Source organism: Salmo trutta, chromosome 2 (genome assembly GCF_901001165.1).
Source record: "Salmo trutta chromosome 2, fSalTru1.1, whole genome shotgun sequence".
Lineage (NCBI taxonomy): Eukaryota > Metazoa > Chordata > Actinopteri > Salmoniformes > Salmonidae > Salmo > Salmo trutta.
In genome coordinates, this window is record NC_042958.1 from 16,700,124 (window position 1) to 16,711,730 (window position 11,607).

Consider the following 11,607-nt stretch of genomic DNA (forward strand, 5'->3'; position numbering starts at 1 on the left):
CTCTAACAGATACTTTATCATAGCATACCTCTAACCTCTAACAGATACTTTACCATAGCATACCTCTAACAGATACTTTATCATAGCATACCTTTAACCTCTAACAGATACTTTATCATAGCATACCTCTAACCTCTAACAGATACTTTATCATAGAATACCTCTAACCTCTAACAGATACTTTATCATAGAATACCTCTAACAGATACTTTATCATAGCATACCTCTAACAGATACTTTATCATAGCATACCCTCTAACAGATACTTTACCATAGCATACCTCTAACAGATACTTTATCATAGCATACCTCTAACCTCTAACAGATACTTTATCATAGAATACCTCTAACCTCTAACAGATACTTTATCATATAATACCTCTAACCTCTAACAGATACTTTATCATAGCGTTCCTCTAACCTCTAACAGACACTTTATCATAGCATACCTCTAACCTCTAACAGATACTTTATCATAGAATACCTCTAACCTCTAACAGATACTTTATCATATAATACCTCTAACCTCTAACAGATACTTTATCATAGAATACCTCTAACAGATACTTTATCATATAATACCTCTAACCTCTAACAGATACTTTATCATAGCATACCTCTAACAGATACTTTATCGTAGCATACCTCTAACAGATACTTTATCATAGCATACCCTCTAACAGATACTTTATCATATAATACCTCTAACCTCTAACAGATAATTTATCATAGCATACCTATAACAGATATTTTATCATAGCATACCTCTAACCTCTAACAGATACTTTATCATATAATACCTCTAACCTCTAACAGATACTTTATCATAGCATACCTCTAACAGATACTTTATCATATAATACCTCTAACCTCTAACAGATACTTTATCATAGCATTCCTCTAACCTCTAACAGATACTTTATCATAGAATACCTCTAACAGATACTTTATCATATAATACCTCTAACCTCTAACAGATACTTTATCATAGCATTCCTCTAACCTCTAACAGATACTTTATCATAGAATACCTCTAACCTCTAACAGATACTTTATCATATAATACCTCTAACCTTTAACAGATACTTTATCATAGCATACCTCTAACAGATACTTTACCATAGCATACCTCTAACAGATACTTTATCATAGCATACCTCTAACAGGTACTTTATCATAGCATACCTCTAACAGGTACTTTATCATAGCATACCTCTAACAGGTACTTTACCATAGCATACCTCTAACAGAAGCTATTGATTTAGTACTAAACTTTTCACATGTCTGATGTTTTATGCTCAGGATAGAAGTTGCCTGTAGGCACAGATATAGGATCAGCTTTTCCTCACCCCAAACCTTACCTAAGCCAGTATAGGGGAAACACAAAACTGACCTTAAATCAGTGTCTGGGGGCAACTTCATCCTACTCCTCTGATAGGCTGAGCCAGGGAAGGAGTAGTGAGGAGAACTGATGAACTACAGCAAGGAATTATGGGGGATTAGACCGTGGTGTGTTTTCAGATGAGCCTGAGGTGAGGCGTGTGTGTGTGCCCTCCTCCTACTGATGTCTAATACACAGTAAATGAGCAGTAATCTGGCCCCATCCCTCCAGATGTCGGAGTGAATTTCCTGTGGCTTAGGGCCGACTGGGAGCACTTTGAAAGTTTTGATAACTCCTGCAAATGTGATTGAAACCGTGCGCGTGGAGGAATGTGGCATGTAGGAGTTTGTATTAAATAGATGTCTGGTTGGCTTCATTATAATTACGGTCAAGGTGGGTAACAGAGGAAAGATGAACTACTGTTTTGGGAAAGACATGTTTTCTAACTACAGACAGAAAAGTGGGCTTAAAATAGGGAATTGCATTTATTTTGATTATCAGAACAGAACAGAGAAGATTGAGATACTGTATATATTTTGGACTAGGCATATACTATATATTACCCTGTTGATAAGAAGAATGTTTTAATGACGTGTATAGCCAACACACACACACACAGCGGTAGTGGTACGCAACAGACAGAGTGAGCTGGAAAAGCCTAAGCTGTTATGCTGATAAATAATCACAATATAGTTGTGCATTTCAGCATCTCGGAATCTTCGGCTCCATGGGAAAATTATTTTCCGGTTTCCATGGAGACTGAGGCTGTGAAGGATCCGCTGTATGTGAGTCTGAACTCCTCTCTCTTGGAGATCACTGAACCACATATGTCTGGCATTATTAACCTGCCCAACACAAGGTACTGTCTGTGCAACTTACACACACACACACACACACACACACACACACACACACACACACACACACACACACACACACACACACACACACACACACACACACACACACACACTCACACACACACACACACACACACACACACACACACACACACACACACACACACACATGCAGTACAGACACACATATAACCTACATGTACAAATTACCTCAACTAACCTGTACCCCTGCACATTGACTCGTTACCGGTACCGCCTGTATATAGCCTCGTTATTGTTATTTTATTGTGTTACTTTTTTCTTTTTTACTTTAGTTTATTTGGTAAATATTTTCTTAACTCTTTATTGAACTGCACTGCTGGTTAAGGGCTTGTAAGTAAGCATTTCTCGTTAAGGTCTACGCATGCTGCATTCGGCACATGTGACAAATAAAGTTTGATTTGATATTACACGTAACGCAAACACTCAAGCCAGGTCAAAAATGCATTTATTTACATATTGTCAGGTTTCTATAATGACGTGATGATGTAGTAGAAAAACCTGGTCCCTAACCGAACCACAGATTTTGGATAATATAAACCCATCCCTTGTCCTGTACAACCATAAAATAATAGAATATAATAAAATATCAGGCCCGCGATCAATGGTTGGATGCAGTTTCTTCCTTCTCCTATACTTCTCCTATACTTCTCCTATACCTCTCCTACACTTCTCCTATACTTCTCCTATACTTCTCCTATACTTCTCCTATACATCATGCCAAGATAAGGAGGGAGACATTCTATGAAAATGTAACTGTAGGTCAACTCAAAAGCCTCTTTTCTTCCGACAGAACACAAACAGATCAAGATGTTTTCACTATGTATGTCTTATGTAAAGGAATGAGCATGTGTGTGTGCGTGTGACTAACTGTTAACTACTAAGTTCTCCAGTGAATTGTGACTTTCAATGCCAAGCTGCAGGAGTCCACAGCCCCATCCACTAAGTTTAAAGAATTCACATGATGTATCCCTCCCTCCCTGTCTCTCTCTATCTGTCCATGTGTTTGGCTTATTTCAGGCCCTTCAAAGTCAAATTAAAAAGGTATGCCAGAGCCAGAGTGTATCTGCAATTCAGAACACATTTTTCTATCAGACAGGAGATGTATTGCTGTCTAAGTATTGTCAGATGCTGGCCAAATTCCGTGCAGTTTTCATATCCGGCCCGAGACTCTGAGACTCTCACAGGGATGCCTGGTACCATGACCTGCACATCATCAGTACAACTGTATCTGACCGTAAAGACACAATCTGTAAGATTTCCTGCTGTTCCATGGTCATTTAGATTAATGATAAACAGCATACACAGCCTATATTTATTGATTCTTGAAGTTTATCTCTCAGAAATGCCTTTAAGAGCTTAGTTTTACTATAACACAAAATGCTAGGTTTTCTTGCCATCTATGTTTTTGTCATCATTTGACAAACAATGTATAGCTTCAAAATATGTTTCAAATATGTCGATACTTTGGACTGGCAGTCCTTATAGCTCATTGTTGACATCTTGGACTGGCAGTCCTTATAGCTCAGTGTTGACACCTTGGACTGGCAGTCCTTATAGCTCAGTGTTGACACCTTGGACTGGCAGTCCTTATAGCTCAGTGTTGACACCTTGGACTGGCAGTCCTTATAGCTCAGTGTTGACATCTTGGACTGGCAGTCCTTATAGCTCAGTGTTGACATCTTGGACTGGCAGTCCTTATAGCTCAGTGTTGACATCTTGGACTGGCAGTCCTTATAGCTCAGTGTTGACATCTTGGACTGGCAGTCCTTATAGCTCAGTGTTGACACCTTGGACTGGCAGTCCTTATAGCTCAGTGTATGAATTTATGTGTGCCTGGTTACATTTCTCGAGGATGTAGCTTTTTCTGTTACAAACCAAATGGCGGAACTACTGTTGAAACACAGATTCCGGATTGTGGCTTTACATTAAATGCACAAAAATAAATTATATTGAAACATCAATTTTGTCCCTTAAATATTTCTGGCCTAATATTAATGCAATATGCCAGTCATAAATAATTTTGAAATACACATTTTTGGGGGGGAGTCATCAATATACTGTATGGACCCTTTTAGGATAAGTTTTATTCATTTATTTATACATGCATTTATTCATGGATTCACTCATTCACAGGTGCAGTCAGTGGCTGTACAGTCCCTGGTGTGTGTGTGTGTGTGAGACCCGCGACAGTGCCCACCACTCTGCTCTAGTGTTATTCCCTGGGGGCCTCTCATCTTTTACTGAGCTCTGACAGAGAATGGAAGCTGGGAGTAGAGAGCGCTGCATTAAAAACCCTTTACCTACCAACTGATTTATCACCACACACACACACGCCCCATCCTGTCCCACCGCCCCACGCCATCTCCCCGCTCTGCAACGCACCTTCACACTCCATCAAAAACACTCTCTCTCACACACACCGCACATACTCGTCATAAGATGGCGGCCTCCGAGCAGGTGAGTGATGCGCTGCGGTGGTGATTTTCCATTTTAATGGTTATTCTCTCCTTCTCCTCTGGTTGGTGATTCTAGGTGCGGGCCTGGCCACAGGAAGACAGAGTGATGTAAATTATGGAGCGCTACTTCCTGTTGATGTCACCTGCAAGTGGTGCATTTCAATGTGACAGTCAGGCGGTGGGTTAGGGTGGGGGGGTTGTCAGACTGTTGGGAACAGAAGAGGGTGAGGTTGGAGGGGACGGTTCTACTGTGTCACTGCAGTTAGAGTGGACTCCATCAGACAGACAGACACGACACCCTCTAGAGCACACACACGTATGCACACACACACATACACACATATGAACATAGATACACATATACAAAAAGGCTAATTGACATCATTTGAGTCAATTGGAGGTGTACCTGTGGGTGTATTTCAAGGCCTACCTTCAAACTCAGTGCCTCTTGCTTGACATCATGGGAAAATCTAAAGAAATCAGCCAAGACCTCAGAAAAAAAATTGTAGACCTCCACAAGTCTGGTTCATTCTTGGGAGCAATTTCCAAATGCCTGAAGGTATCACGTTCATCTGTACAAACAATAGTACGCAAGTATAAACACCATGAAATCACGCAGCCGTCATACTGCTCAGGAAGGAGACGCGTTCTGTCTCCTAGAGATGAATGTACTTTGGTGCGAAAAGTGCAAATCAACCCCAGAACAACAGCAAAGGACCTTGTGAAGATGCTGGAGGAAACAGGTACAAAAGTATCTATATCCACTGTAAAATGAGTCCAATATCAACATAACCTGAAAGGCTGCTCAGCAAGGAAGAAGCCACTGCTCCAAAACCGCCATAAAAAAGCCAGACTACGGCTTGCATCTGCACATGTGGACAAAGATCATACTTTTTGGAGAAATGTCGTCTGGTCTGATGAAACAAAAATAGAACTGTTTGGCCATAATGACCATTGTTAGGTTTGGAGGAAAAAGGGGGATGCTTGCAAGTCGAAGAACACCATCCCAACCGTGAAACACGGGGGTGGCAGCATCATGTTGTGGGGGTGCTTTGCTGCAGGAGGGTCTGGTGCACTTCACAAAATAGATGGCATCTTGAGGAAGGAAAATGATGTGGATATATTGAAGCAACATCTCAAGACATCAGTCAGGAAGTTAAAGCTTGGTCGCAAATGGGTCTTCCATATGGACAATGACCCCAAGCATACTTACAAAGTTGTGGCAAAATGCCTTAAGGACAACGAAGTCAAGGTATTGGAGTGGCCATCACAAAGCCCTGACCTCAATCCTATAGAAAATGTGTGGGCAGAACTGAAAAAGTGTGTGTGAGCAAGAAGGCCTACAAACCCGACTCAGTTACACCAGCTCTGTCAGGAGGAATGGGCCAAAATTCACCTAACTTATTGTGGGAAGCTTGTGGAAGGCTGCCCGAAACGTTTGACCCAAGTTAAACAATTTAAAGGCAATGCCTCCAAATACTAATTGAGTGTATGTAAACTTCTGCCCCATGGAAATGTGATGAAAGAAATAAAAGCTGAAATAAATCATTCTCTCTACTATTATTCTGACATTTCACATTCTTAAAATGAAGTGGTGATCCTAACTGACCTAAAACAGGGAATTTTTACTGGGATTGAAACACACACACACACACACACACACACACACACACACACACACACACACACACACACACACACACACACACACACACACACACACATACACACACACACACACACACACACACACATCAGTTTGTCATTGGAAGAGTCTCAGTCCTGATAATCCTATTCGTTCATAGGTTGGAATATGTTTACTTCCTCTCCTTTCCTCGCAGTTGTGATACATTGGGTTCAGGATCATGTGACTGGTAGTCGCCCTTTAATGTCATCTGCTGCTGTCCTGTGGTTTTATTTTAAAAACATAGATGAGTGTGCGTGTACGTGTGTTTTGTCCACAACTTCCTGGGATACCACATCATCGTCTGAGACAGGCAGATTGTTTTTGTAGCTCCCGTCGTGAGCTACCAAAAATGTGTTTCTTTACAGTACAGCAAATAGCAGTGACACAATCCAGAAGACAATTTCATTTCCAAAAACACTTTGAACCATTGAAAAACCTTTGTTGAAAAATCTATTAAAATATAAATCTTTGATAATAACAGTCAGTGACCAATCAGACTAATCACAGTCAGTGACCAATCAGACTAGTCACAGTCAGTGACCAATCAGACTGAATATGAAACACTGAGCTCATGTTTTTTTCATGAGGAGATTATTATTCCATGTTGTCTGTCACTCCTCAATAAAGCTTTATTTCCAATGGTCTGACTAAAGCCTTCGCAGTAATAATCTGTGTGATGATAATAATGTGTGTGTGTGTGTTAATGTCTATTTTGTTAGGCACATCATCAAGCCTGCAGTCTGAAACATCACTACTCGTCTACCCATAATCTCCAGAACTGGACTGATAATGGGGTTTTATGTGTGTGTGTGTGTGTGCATGCGTTAATGTTTTTATGTGTGTATGTGTGTGTGTGTTCATGTTTTTATGTGTGTGTGTGTGTGTGTGTGTGTGTGTGTGTGTGTGTGTGTGTGTGTGTGTGTGTGTGTGTGTGTGTGTGTGTGTGTGTGTGTGCATGCGTTCATGTTTTTATGTGTGTGTGTGTGTGTGCATGCGTTCATGTTTTTGTGTGTGTGTGTGTGTGTGTGTGTGTGTGTGTGTGTGTGTGTGTGTGTGTGCATGCGTTCATGTTTTTACGTGTGTGTGTGCATGCGTTCGTGTGTGTGTGTGTGTGTGTGTGTGTGTGTGTGTGTGTGTGTGTGTATGATATGGTGCGACTGTAGCTGTTGCCTCCAAGCCCATTATTCATTGTTTAGAATGCTGCATTCAAGATTACATCTCTAGCAGCTTAAAGTGTATTTTCCTATAAACAGCAATCTGCAGCTCATAAAAATGCATTATTTTACGGCATCCACAATTCCCTTCTCCTTCTGACTGTGTGTGTGCGTGCGTGTGTGTATCACGAGCACAAAGTGAACCATCAGTTTTCCTCGGAAAACCAATTTCACTGGAGATTTCTCACCGACGTGCACCACCTATACTGGTTAGTGCTGAGCGATTAGTGTTTTTTGAGGTCGGTTCGGTTTCGGTTTGATTTATTACAAAAATAATCATGGTTTTCAATTTCGGTTTTGATTATTTGGGTTGAATGCTGGAACAACACAGAATAAAACTATTCATAAAGTCCCATGATGGTAGTGACTGCCCATTACTGCTTGTCACTTCTTAACCATCACTTATTCACATTACTTTACTTGAATTCAATATTTCAGTTGTTGTGTTTTATTTGATGACATTTTTATTTAATTCCAAGTCTTCATCTCTATAGAGTTGCGGCCTATGCTGTCTGAAAGTATTTATTTAATAAGACATACTTTTATAATTATGTATTTTCAGGTAGAGATACCTCAAAGCAACAGCTGCTCTCTATATCCCCTCACGATCATGCATTCTTCTGTCTCTTCCTTCTGTCTCTTCCTTCTGTCTCTTCCTTCTGTCTCTTCTGTAGCAGGTGTAAAAGAAACACAGACCTGACAAGTAGACGCTCAATGAATTTTGGTCATTGTAGTTAATTACAGCGTTTTATGTGCTAAACTATGTTGAATATTAGCCTGCTGGAAACTACAACTTCCTACTACATCGGACAGTTCAGGCTGGATATGATTTTTCTCTTGCAGAAAAAACAGAACTAAATGGAATTCAAATTATTGAACCAACATAGCTCAATTAGTTGTTTAAAAACTGAAAAATAACCTACATTTCGGTTAATCGCTCGGGACTAATACTGGTAGACGAAAGAGAGAGGGGAGACAGAAAGAGAAAGGGTGAGGGAGAAAGGAAGGAGAAACAAGGAGAGAGAGACCCTTTTGGCTATGGCGTTTTAAATGGCACACTGTTATTTACTCTCATCACTTCAATAACTAAAAACTGTTCAGCTGTTCACCCGCACTCTCCCTCTCCCTCCATCTCCCTCTCTCTCCCTCCATCTCCCTCTCTCTCCCTCGTTCTCACTGGAACTTGACACATAACTTCTGTCACAGACATTTTATATTAGAAGCCTGAAAACACTCAGCTTTTACTCTCTACATATTTCTCTCCGAGACAAAAAAACCAGGAGAAATCTTGCTTTTGACCATAAAAAAAGTATAGAATTATTTGCTGGGAACAAAGCATGCTCTTGTGGCCCAGTGAGTCATTTCATAACATGTGATTTAACAAACAACGCCTGTCGTTAGCGCATAACATCTCTGGGTTACTGCTTCTTTGTTTTCCAGAGAGCTTCTCCATTCCATTGAAATAGGAGTGGCGTGTGGTGTGCACGCTCATGGGAAAACATAACACACACGTGCACGCATTCATGCTTGCATGCACGCACGCGGACACACATACACACACACACACACTGCGGTTATGCAGTGGAGAAAAGGCCATGTCTGAAGTAATGGGGTAAGAGAGACTGTGCTCCGGCCAAGTAGGGTAAAATAGTTTACTAATGACAAGAAAACCCTCTGACTGTCCGCCTACTCTGGCAATAATGAAGCAGAGATGGTAACGCAAAATAAATGTGCTCTGTATCTGGTATGAAGCTCACTAATGAAATCAAAGAAAGGAAGTTTAATAATGAATAGAAAATATATAACAATTGGAAAGAAATCAAGGATTGGTCTTCATTAAAATGGGCATTTTGGTTATAAAGTAAAGATTACTTTGGAGATATGTAATTTAGGTATACATAGTCATATAACTAACCCTATTCATTCTGTTGATACTGTGTTTGCTGGCATTATTCAAGAGAAATTGGTAAATAATATTAAGTCACTTAAATAAGATTTAGTGCTAGGTTTAATCCGTAGCGCTGAAGATCTGCGTTGTAGCGCCATGGACATTTAAAGGCTATGTTCCCGCGTATGCGGAGACTGCATTCACCATAAATGCCAAATACTGTATGTATGCCGGCTCAATCGGAAATTACCTTTCAAATTCAATCGTACTTTAAACCCGGAACTTCCGCGATATGGATTTAATCGAGCCCCTATTTACAGTAATACATTTGGCTTAATAACTGTTATTGGCAGGCATTACACAGCCAATCTTATGTGTACTGTGCCTTTTCCCCTGTCTCCTCTCTCCTCTTATGCTGATATTCACAGTCTTGACTGCAACCAGCCTTGAACTGCACCAACAAACTACATGTTTTCTTTGTGTTTTCAAAAAACAGGAAATCAGCCTTTTGTCCACTGGAGATGGCATCAAACACAACACCTTGTTTCATCTGTCTTAAACAATCCCATCTTCCCTCCCTCGTTCATAAACCACACCCCATGTGGGCTGTGTTACTGCTCAGAACAGATTGGGAAACAACGCAAACCATCTGCCTGCAAAGTCCCAAAGGGCTGTGAAAACAGGCTGGTTTGTGAAGGCACCTCTGCTGTGTTGTGTTGCTGCTTACAGCGGCTGCTGTTTGATTTCTCTCAGGTCTCCCCGTCTCTATCTCCTTCCATCCTAGCCCCCTCTCTTACCTATTCTATTTTCTCAGTCTCTTCCCCTTCCTCTCTCCTCTTCTCCTCTGTGACATTCTTTAGATAGTTTGTTGACGGTGAAGCCAGTGGTGGATATTAGAAATGCCAGGAGTGTCTTTCTCTCACAATGCCATAATACTGCAGGTGGAGAAATATTTTTCGCATCATTTTTTTCCCATCCGTCCGTATATATTCATTCTTCAGATGTGTTTCGAATAAGCAAACATGCTTGAATAAGCAAGAGATAGATTAAATAAAGAGAGTGAGATAAAACGAAATGTGATTGCTGTGAGTTGTGCTGTTTGTTGTTTGTCCTTTCAACAAACTGCAAAAAATTCCAATCAACACTGTCAAATAGCAATTAAGTGTTTTTTTGTGTGTTTGGATTCTGTTGATATCTCATGGTGCACTTTACCTTTCATTCAATGTAATGTTCAGTGGACCAGTTATTTAACAAGGATTTTATAACCGTCTGCATTCAGTGTGTCAGTGAAAAATGCACTTACATTTGGAGAACAACTTAATATACTGTTTTTATGTCCTTCCAACAGCAGAAACCTACAGTATCTTCAGAAAGCATTCATACCTTTTGACTTATTCCACATTTTGTTGTGTTACAGCCTGAATTCAAAATTGATTAATTGTTTCTCTCACCCATCTACAGTCAATACCCCATAATGACAAAGTGAAAACATGTTTTTAGACATTTTTGAAAATGCATTGAAAATGAAATACAGTAACACTTAATTTACATAAGTATACACACACCCCTGAGTCAATACTTTGTAGTAGCAATTACAGCTGTAAGTCTTTCTGGGTAATTCTTCAAGAGCTTTCCACACCTGGATTGTGTAACATTAGCCCATTATTATTTTCAAACTTCTTCAAGCTCTGTCAAATTGGTTGTTGATCATTGCTAGACAACAATTTTCAGGTCTTGACATAGATTTTCAAGTAGGTTTAAAGGGAAATGTAAAAAAATGTCAACTTCATATTCATCCTCTCCAGCATCATCCCCAACATCAACATTATGTGAAAATTGTGCGTTTTATGTTTTTCTAGTAAAGAATTAAGAGGAGGATAAGTGTTTCGAACGACATCTCAAATTCACAGCAGATAGAAGTGGGGAGAAAATAGGCTTCTTGTATCTTACATTCCACAAAAATAAAGAAAACAAGTTGGAGTCTACTGTCTTCTTCATGCAGACAGTAAACACCCGGTACACGTTAAGCAGAACATATAGGTGGGTCAGTTCCTAAGACTCTGACATAACTACAGTAAA